The sequence below is a fragment of the Rutidosis leptorrhynchoides genome, chromosome 3 (genome assembly GCF_046630445.1).
Source record: "Rutidosis leptorrhynchoides isolate AG116_Rl617_1_P2 chromosome 3, CSIRO_AGI_Rlap_v1, whole genome shotgun sequence".
Lineage (NCBI taxonomy): Eukaryota > Viridiplantae > Streptophyta > Magnoliopsida > Asterales > Asteraceae > Rutidosis > Rutidosis leptorrhynchoides.
In genome coordinates this window covers 231,174,815-231,184,479 of record NC_092335.1, presented here as the reverse complement: position 1 = coordinate 231,184,479, position 9,665 = coordinate 231,174,815, and positions in this window count along the sequence as shown.

Genomic DNA, 9,665 nt, shown 5'->3' with positions numbered 1-9,665 from the left:
ATTATATTAGAATCAACTTTGACCCATTATATGCTAACTCGAGCATTACTGCATATAGTGTCTTATGGGTTATTCAAAATAATATATATAGATGATGTCAACATGATATGTCAAAATATTGTATACGTGTCTATAGTTATCAAGTCATATATATATATATATATATATATATATATATATATATATATATATATATATATATATATATATATATATATATAGTGTCTTACGATTTTTTTTATTAAGACTATAATATATTGTCGTAGAATTAACCCCGACTATTATAATTTGTATTTCTACTAATAAGGGATCAAGACATGTAATAATACATGTAGGATAAGTTAGCTAAGATATGGTTAGTATAGTTTTGTTATAAAAAAATTTGTAGCTAAAACTAGTAATTCTAACCAATTTTGTTTTACCCATAATTTCTTCATTACAAATCTGATTTGAGTGAATCAAATGGCTATGGTTTCGTATCGAACCGAAATTTAATAATCTAAATATAAAAGTATAGGTTTATAGTTAGAGTTACAGGTTACAAGTCATTTTTAAAAGAGGTAGTCATTTCCTTCGAAAGAACGACATCTTGATGACCATTTTGAAAAACATACTTTTACTTTGTGTTAAACCATTTTTTTTGGATATAGTATCATATTCATATGAAATATCATTTTACTCAAAAATAAACTTTAAATTCAAAGATTAAGATAGTTTTTATTTTGTCAATCCAAAACAGCCCCCGGTTTTACTACAACGGCGTATATCCGGTTTTACGATGTTCTTCATGTTTCCAAGTTTTAAATCATTAAGTTAGCATAACATATAGAAATAAAAAATGTGTTAGGTTGTTTTTAAGAGTCAAGTTAGAAGGATTAACTTTGTTTGCGAACAAGTTTAGAATTAACTAAACTTTGTTCTAGTGATTACAAGTTATATTCTTCGAATAAGATAGTTATATAAGTATGAATCAAATGATGTTATGAACATGGTTACTACCTCAAGTATAGTAGGTAAAACTACTGGAAATGATGAGAAATAAACTTGAGCTTCAAAGGATCTTTGATGGCTTGGAAGTTCTTGAAGTAGAATCATGACAGGAAAACAACTTCAAGTAAGGTTACTACTTGAATTAAGATATTTATAGTTATAGAAATCGAATCAAAGTTTGAATATGAATATTACCTTGAATTAGAAAGATAACCTACTGTAAATAACAAAGGTTTGTTGATCTTAGATGATTGCTTGGAATGGATTTGAAAGCTTGGAAGTAATCTAGTAAACTTGAAAGTGTTTTTTATGTGTTCTTGAGTAGTTATTTTGTATGGTGATCAAAGGTTGGGTTTATGAGCTAGATTGATGTAGAAATTGATGAAGATGATGAAGAACACTTAGAACATAATGAGAGAAAAAGAGAGAGATTAATTTGATGCATAAAAGTTGAAATGGGAATGTGTTTGTGTGTGTGCTTGTGGACGTGAAAATGGGGAGTCAATATAGGCTCCATTAGTTTGTTGTTTTGTTAGATATTTCATGCTAGTTGCCAAATGATAGTTCCCACATGTCTTTATGACTCATTAAGTCTGCTAAGTGCTGATCATTGAAGTGTATATACCAATAGTATGTACACCTAGAAGCTGGGTATAATACGAGTACGAATACTGATTGAATACCAGTAGAATTCTTGATGAAATTGAATGGGAATGTAATTGTAACCATCTTTGTTAAGTAGAAGTATTTTGATATATTTCTTGAAGTCTTTCAAAAGTGTATTAATACATCTTAATACACTATATATATATACGTTTCAATCGAGTCGTTAAACCATCGTTAGTCGTTACATGCATGCGTTGTTTTGAAACCTTGAAGTTAACGATCTCATTAAATATAATTAACCCATGGTTATTATATCTAATGAGATGTTAAATTATTATTTTATCAAGATAACATAGTGTGTTAATATATCTTAATATGATATATAAATAGTAAGACGTTATTACAAAGATAATCGTTACATATAGATATCGTTTTGAATTCCTTAAGTTAGTAGTCTTTTTTTATGTATATAGTTTGTTGTTAATATACATAATGAGATACTTAAATATCATTTCATCATGTGAAACATATATATATGTCCATATATAAATTATCATGTCATATACAAGTTATAACGTACGTGAATCATCGGACAAACTGGGTGGTCAAACGTTTACATAGAAACCGTTTCAATTAATCAAGTCTTAACAAGTTTGATTGCTTAATATGTTGAAAAAATTTATTCATGTAAATATTAATCTCACATAATATATATAATCATGGAAAAATCCAGGTTATGACAGTACCTACCCGTTAAATAAATTTCGTCCTGAAATTTTAAGCTGTAGTAGGTGTTGTCTCATCTTCTGGAAATAAGTGCGGGTATTTCTGCTTCATCTGATCTTCATGCTCCCAGGTGAACTCGGGTCCTCTACAAGCATTCCATTAAACCTTAATGATTGGTATTTTGTTTTGCTTAAGCCCTTTAACCTCACGATCCATTATTTCGACGGGTTCTTCAATGAATTGTAGTTTTTTGTTGATCTTAATTTCGTCTAAAGGGATAGTGAGATCTTCTTTAGCTCAGCATTTCTTCAAATTCGAGATGTTGAAGGTATTATGTACACCAGCGAGTTGTTGCGGTAATTCAAGTCGGTAAGCTACCGGTCCAACACGATCAATAATATTGAATGGACCAATGTATCTCGGGTTTAGTTTCCCCTGTTTACCAAAGCGAACGACTCCCTTCCAAGGTGATACCTTAAGCATGACCATGTCACCAATCTCAAATTCTAGATCTTTTCTTCTAACGTCTGCATAGCTCTTTTGTCAACTCTGAGCGGTTTTCAACCGTTGTTGAATTTGAATGATTTTCTCAGTAGTTTCTTGGATTATCTCTGGATCCGTAATTTGTCTATCCCCCACCTCGTTCCAACAAATCGGAGACATGCACTTTCTACTATAAAGTGCTTCGAATGGTGCCGCATTAATACTCGAGTGGTAAGTGTTGTTGTAGGAAAACTCTGCTGATGGTAGATGTCGATCCCAACCATTTCCAAAATCAATAACACATGCTCGTAGCATGTCTTCAAGCGTCTGTATCGTCCTTTCACTCTGCCCATCAGTTTGTGGATGATATGCAGTACTCATGTCTAGATGAGTCCCCAATGCTTGGTGTAACGACTGCCAAAATCTTGAAACGAATCTGCCATCCCTATCAGAGATAATAGAGATTGGTATTCCATGTCTGGAGACGACTTCTTTCAAGTATAGTCATGCCAACTTCTCCATTTTATCATCTTTTCTCATTAGTAGAAAGCGTGCTGATTTGGTAAGACGATCGACTATTACCCAAATTGTATCATAACCACTTGTAGTTCTCGGCAATTTAGTAATGAAATCCATGGTAATGTTTTCCCATTTCCATTCTGGGATTTCAGGTTGTTGAAGTAGACCTGATGGTTTCTGATGTTCAGCTTTAACTTTAGAACAAGTCAAACATTCTCCTACGCATGTAGCAATATTGGCTTTCATACCCGGCCACCAAAAGTGTTTCTTGAGATCTTGATACATCTTTCCCGCTCTGGGATGTATTGAATATCTGGTTTTATGTGCTTCCCTAAGTACCATTTCCCTCACATTTCCAAACTTTGGTACCCAAATTCTTTCAGCCATGTACCGGGTTCCGTCTTCCCGAATATTAAGTTGTTTCTACGATCCATTGGGTATTTCATTCTTCAAATTTCCTTCTTTTAAAACACCCTATTATGCCTTTTTTATTCAAGTACTAAGGTTAGTATGAATAATTATATTCATAGATTTTACTCGAATAGGTTCCCTGTCCCTTCTACTTAAAGCATCGGCTATCACATTTGCCTTCCCGAGTGGTAACGAATCTCAAAGTCATAATCATTTAACAGCTCAATCCACCTATGCTGCCTCATGTTTAGTTGTTTTTGATCAAATATATGCTGGAGACTTTTGTGATCAGTATATATGATACATTTGACCCCATATAAGTAATGCCTCTACATCTTTAAGGCAAAAACAACAACGCCCAATTCCAAATTGTGAGTCGTATAATTTTGCTCATGTATCTTCAATTGTCTAGATGCATAAGCAATTACTTTCTTCTATTGCATTAATACACAACAGAGACCTTGTTTTGAAGCGTCACAATAAATCACAAAATCATCATTCCCTTCAGGAAATGACAATATACGTGTTGTAGTTAACTTTTTCTTCAACAATTGAAACGCTTTCTCTTGCTCATCCTTCCATTCAAATTTCTTCCATTTATGCGTTAATGAAGTCAAGGGTTTTGCTATTTTAGAAAAATCTTAGATGAATCTTCTGTAGTAACCAGCTAATCCTAAAAATTGGCGTATCTGCGTCAGAGTTTTCGGGGTTTCCCATTTCTCAACAGTTTCAATCTTTGCCGGATCAACCTAAATACCTTCTTTGCTCACTATGTGACCGAGGAATTGAACTTCTTTCAACCAAAATACACACTTTGAAAACTTAGCGTACAGTTTTTCTTTCCTCAATAGTTCTAGAACCATTCTTAAATGTTCTCCATGCTCTTGATCATTCTTGGAGTAAATAAGTATGTCATCAATGAAAACAATGACAAACTTGTCAAAATATGGTCCACACACTAGGTTCATGAGGTCCATGAACACGGCTGGTGCATTAGTTAAACCAAACGGCATGACCATAAACTCATAATGACCGTAACGTGTTCTAAAGGCAGTCTTTGGGATATCCTCCTCCTTCACCCGCATTTGATGATACCCAGAACGTAAATCAATCTTCGAATAAACCGACGAACCTTGCAATTGATCAAATAATTCATCGATTCTTTTTATTAGATAACGGTTCTTAATGGTAAGTTTGTTCAACTCGCGGTAGTCGATACATAACCTGAATGTACCATCCTTCTTCTTGACAAACAAAACTGGAGCTCCCCATGGTGACGTGCTTGGTCGAATGAAACTACGCTCCAAAAATTCTTGTAATTGGCTCTGTAATTCTTTCATTTCACTGGGTGCGAGTCTGTAAGGAGCACCGAGCTATCAGTGCAGCTCCAGATACAAGGTCTATTTGAAATTCGACGGATTGTTGTGGAGGTAGTCCCGGTAATTCTTTCTGAAATACATCGGGAAATTCTTTTACAACAGGAACATCATTGATGTTCTTTTCTTCGGAATTGACTTTCTCAATGTGTGCTAGAATGGCATAGCAACCTTTTCTTATTAGTTTTTGTGCCTTCAAGCTACTAATAAGATTTAACTTCGCGTTGCTCTTTTCTCTGTACACCATTAAGGGTTTTCCGTTTTCGAGCAAAATGCGAATCGCGTTTTTGTAACAAACGACCTCCGCTCTCTCCTTTTTCAACCAGTCCATACCAATTATCACATCAAAACTTCCTAACTCTACTTGTATAAAATTAATCTTAAACATTTCGTCAACCAGTTTAATTTTTCTGTTCCGACATATATTATCGGCTTTAATTAATTTACCGTTCGCTAATTAGAGTAAAAATTTATTATCCAAAGGCGTCAATGGACAACTTAATTTAGCACAGAAATCTCTACTCATATAGCTTCTATCCGCACCCAAATCAAATAAAACATAAGAAGGTTTTTCATCAATAAAAAACGTACCCGTAACAAGCTCCGGGTCTTCCTGCGCTTCAGCAGCGTTAATATTAAAGACTCTTCCATGGCTTTGACCATTATTATTCCCCTGGTTTGGGCACATACTTTTGTAATGTCCCTTCTTCCCGCATCCGAAACAAGTAATGTTGGCATTTTCCATTCCTTTAACCACTGGTCCGAAAACGTCACACTTCGCCGCACTATGCCCCTTTCTATTACACTTGGTACATACTACCCCACAGAACTTATCCAGATGGTATCCTTCACACCTTTTGCATGGATTTTTCTGATTTTTGTTGCCATTGTTGTTATTGAAATGGTTGTTGGAATTGTTGTTGCGGTTGTTAGGATGATTGTTGTAGTTGTTGTGGTTGTTATTGTAGTTGTTGTTGGGATTGCGATTGTTGTTGTTGCGATTGATGTTGCGGTTATTGTGATTGTAATTGCGATTGTGGTTGTGATTGTTGTTGTTGTTGTATTGGTGACCCTTGTCACTATTTTCCTCCCACTTTCTTTTGACTTGCTTCATTTTGGCCTCCTCGGCCACCTGTTCCTTAATTCTTCCTTCAATCTGGTTTATGAGTTTGTGAGCCATTCGACTTGCCTTTTGCATTGAGGTGGGTGAGCTTAAACTCACATCCTCCTGAATCCTCTATGGTAACCCTTTTACAAACGCATCGATCTGCTCTTCTTCATCTTCGAACACTCTTGAACATAATAGACACAACTCTGTGAATCGTCGTTCGTATGTGGTAATATCGAATCCTTGCGCTTGTAATTCTCTAAGCTTTGTTTTGAGCTTATTAACTTCATTTCTGGGACGGTACTACTCATTTATCAAGTGTTTAAATGCTGACCACGGTAGTGCATAAGAAGCATCTTGTCCCACCTGTTCAAGATAGGTGTTCCACCATGTTAATGCAGTACATGTGAAGGTATGCGTGGCGTACTTTACCCTGTCTTCTTCGGCACATTTGCTTATAGCAAACATAGATTTGACCTTCTCGGTCCATCATTTTAGTCCGACTGGTCCTTCAGTTCCATCGAATTTCAGAGGTTTATAGGCAGTGAAAGCCTTGTAGGAGCATCCTGCACGGTTTCCTGTGGAGTTAACTCCACTGCTAGACCCTGAGTTATTGTTGTTGTTTTGTATTGCAGCCTATACTGCGGCTATGTTTGCAGCAAGGAATGCACGAAAATCTTCTTCGCTCATATTCAAGTTCTGTCGAGTAGTCGGTGCCATTTCCTTCAAAAATAGCCAAAAGAGTTAAGTTAATCATATAGAATATTAGAAGTAGTCAATAGTATTTCGTAGCATAATATGAACTTATTTATAAAAGCCTTTTCTTCATATTAGCGTTTTATAATTTTAATTCGGGTAGTACCTACCCGTTAAAGTTCATACTTAATAGCTAGCGCAAAAATTAACTACTACTATCGAAATAATATTCTATCATGAAAAACTTAATTTATTAACATTTCACGTTTAAACTTTTGATACAATATTTTACAATCATATCATACCGCTATTTTACATATAGCATAAAAGTACAAGCACGTTAAGAGATTAATATATCACATAATATTTACATGTTAAGAATATATAGTTTTCAACAAAAGTGTTAAGCAATCGTTTTTAAAACAAACACGGTCGAAGTCCAGACTCACTAATGCATCCTAACAAACTCGGTTAGATACACTAATGTGAATTTCTGGTTCTCTAAGACCAACACTCTAATGCCAACTGAAATGACTCGTTCATATCGATTATAAATGTTTCATAATAATTGGTTTCATTGCGAGGTTTTGACCTCTATATGAGACATATTTCAAAGACTGCATTCGTTTTTAAAACATACCATAATCTTTATTTTATCGACAAAGTTTTAGAAGACATAACATAGATTATCAAGTAATGATAATCTAAAATATAACGTTTACACACGACCATTACATAGTGGTTTACAATAATAATATGTTACATCAAAATAAGTTCTCGAATGCAGCTTTTAAACAATACTAAACAAGCATGCTGACTCCACATCTTGTCTTTAATTAGCATGCAACAACGGAAACTCTTAATAATCACCTGAGAATAAACATGCTTAAAACGTCAACAAAAATGTTGGTGAGTTATAGGTATAACCTATATCATAAATCATGATAATAATAATAGGCCACAAGATTTCAAATATTATAAATAACCATACACTCGCAAGCGTATAAAAATCATTCATATGGTGAACACCTGGTAACCGACATTAACAAAATGCATCTAGAATATCCCCATCATTTCGGGACTCTCATCGAATATGATAAATCGAAGTACTAAAGCATCTGTAACCAGGATGGGGTTTGTTAGGCGCAATAGATCTTTCTTTAGGATTCGCGTCAATTGGTGGCAATTATAATAAACACCAATTATTAGGCTACCAAGCTAAAAAGGGTGATATCCGGCATAATAATCCAACTATAGAATGTAGTTTCAAGTACTTGTCCCTATTTTGTAAAACATTTATAAAACTGCATGTATTCTCATCCCAGAAATATTCGATAGTAAAAATGGGACTATAACTCACTTTCATATATTTTCAATTCGTCGAGAATAAGACTTGGCCACGGGTCAATTCACGAACCTATAATGAATATATACATATATATCAAAGTATGATAGAAATATATTCATATCAATTTTTTTTACGTTTTAACGTATTAAGTTGTCAAGTTAGCAGTCCAACGTTAGTAGTCCACAATTAGTAGTCCATAATAATCCAATAATATATATATATATATATATATATATATATATATATATATATATATATATATATATATATATATATATATATACACACACACTTAAATGTGTATATCGTGTTAGAATTAACTAACACTATTATATATCGTCTTAATATAATTAAGGCACATAATATATATATATATATATATATATATATATATATATATATATATATATATATATATATATATATATATATATATATATATATATATATATATATATATATATATATTGTCTGAATCACCCCACGACCCATTGTATACATGTCTCAGACTCGATCACAACCCATGGTATATATATAATTTTAGAATCAACCTCGACCCATTATATGCTAACTCGAGTATTACCGCATATAGTGTCTTATGGGTTATTCAAAATAATATATATAGATGATGTCAATATGATATGTCAAAATATTGTATACGTGTCTATGGATATCAAGTCATATATATATATATATATATATATATATATATATATATATATATATATATATATATATATATATATATATATATAGTGTCTTACGATTTTTTTTATTAAGACTATAATATATTGTCGTAGAATTAACCCCGACTATTATAATATGTATTCCTACTAATAAGGGATCAAGACATGCAATAATACATGTAGGATAAGTTAGCTAAGATATGGTTAGTATAGTTTTGTTATAAAAATTTTCGTAGCTAAAACTAGTAATTCTAACCAATTTTGTTTTACCCATAATTTCTTCATTACAAATCCGATTTGAGTGAATCAAATGGCTATGGTTTCGTATCGAACCAAAATTTAATAATCTAAATAGAAAAAGTATAGGTTTATAGTCAGAGTTACATGTTAAATGTCATTTTTGAAAGAGGTAGTCATTTTCGTCGAAAGAACGACATTTTGATGACCAATTTGAAAAACATACTTTTACTTTGTGTTAAACCATGATTTTTGGATATAGTATCATGTTCATATGAAATATCATTTTTTCAGAAAATAAACTTTAAATTCAAAGATTAAGATAGTTTTTATTTTTCCAACCCAAAACAGCCCCGGGTTTTACTACAACGGTGTATGTCCGGTTTTACGGTGTTCTTCGTGTTTCCAAGTTTTAAATCATTAAGTTAGCATAACATATAGAAATAAAAAATGTGTTAGGTTGTTTTTAAGAGTCAAGT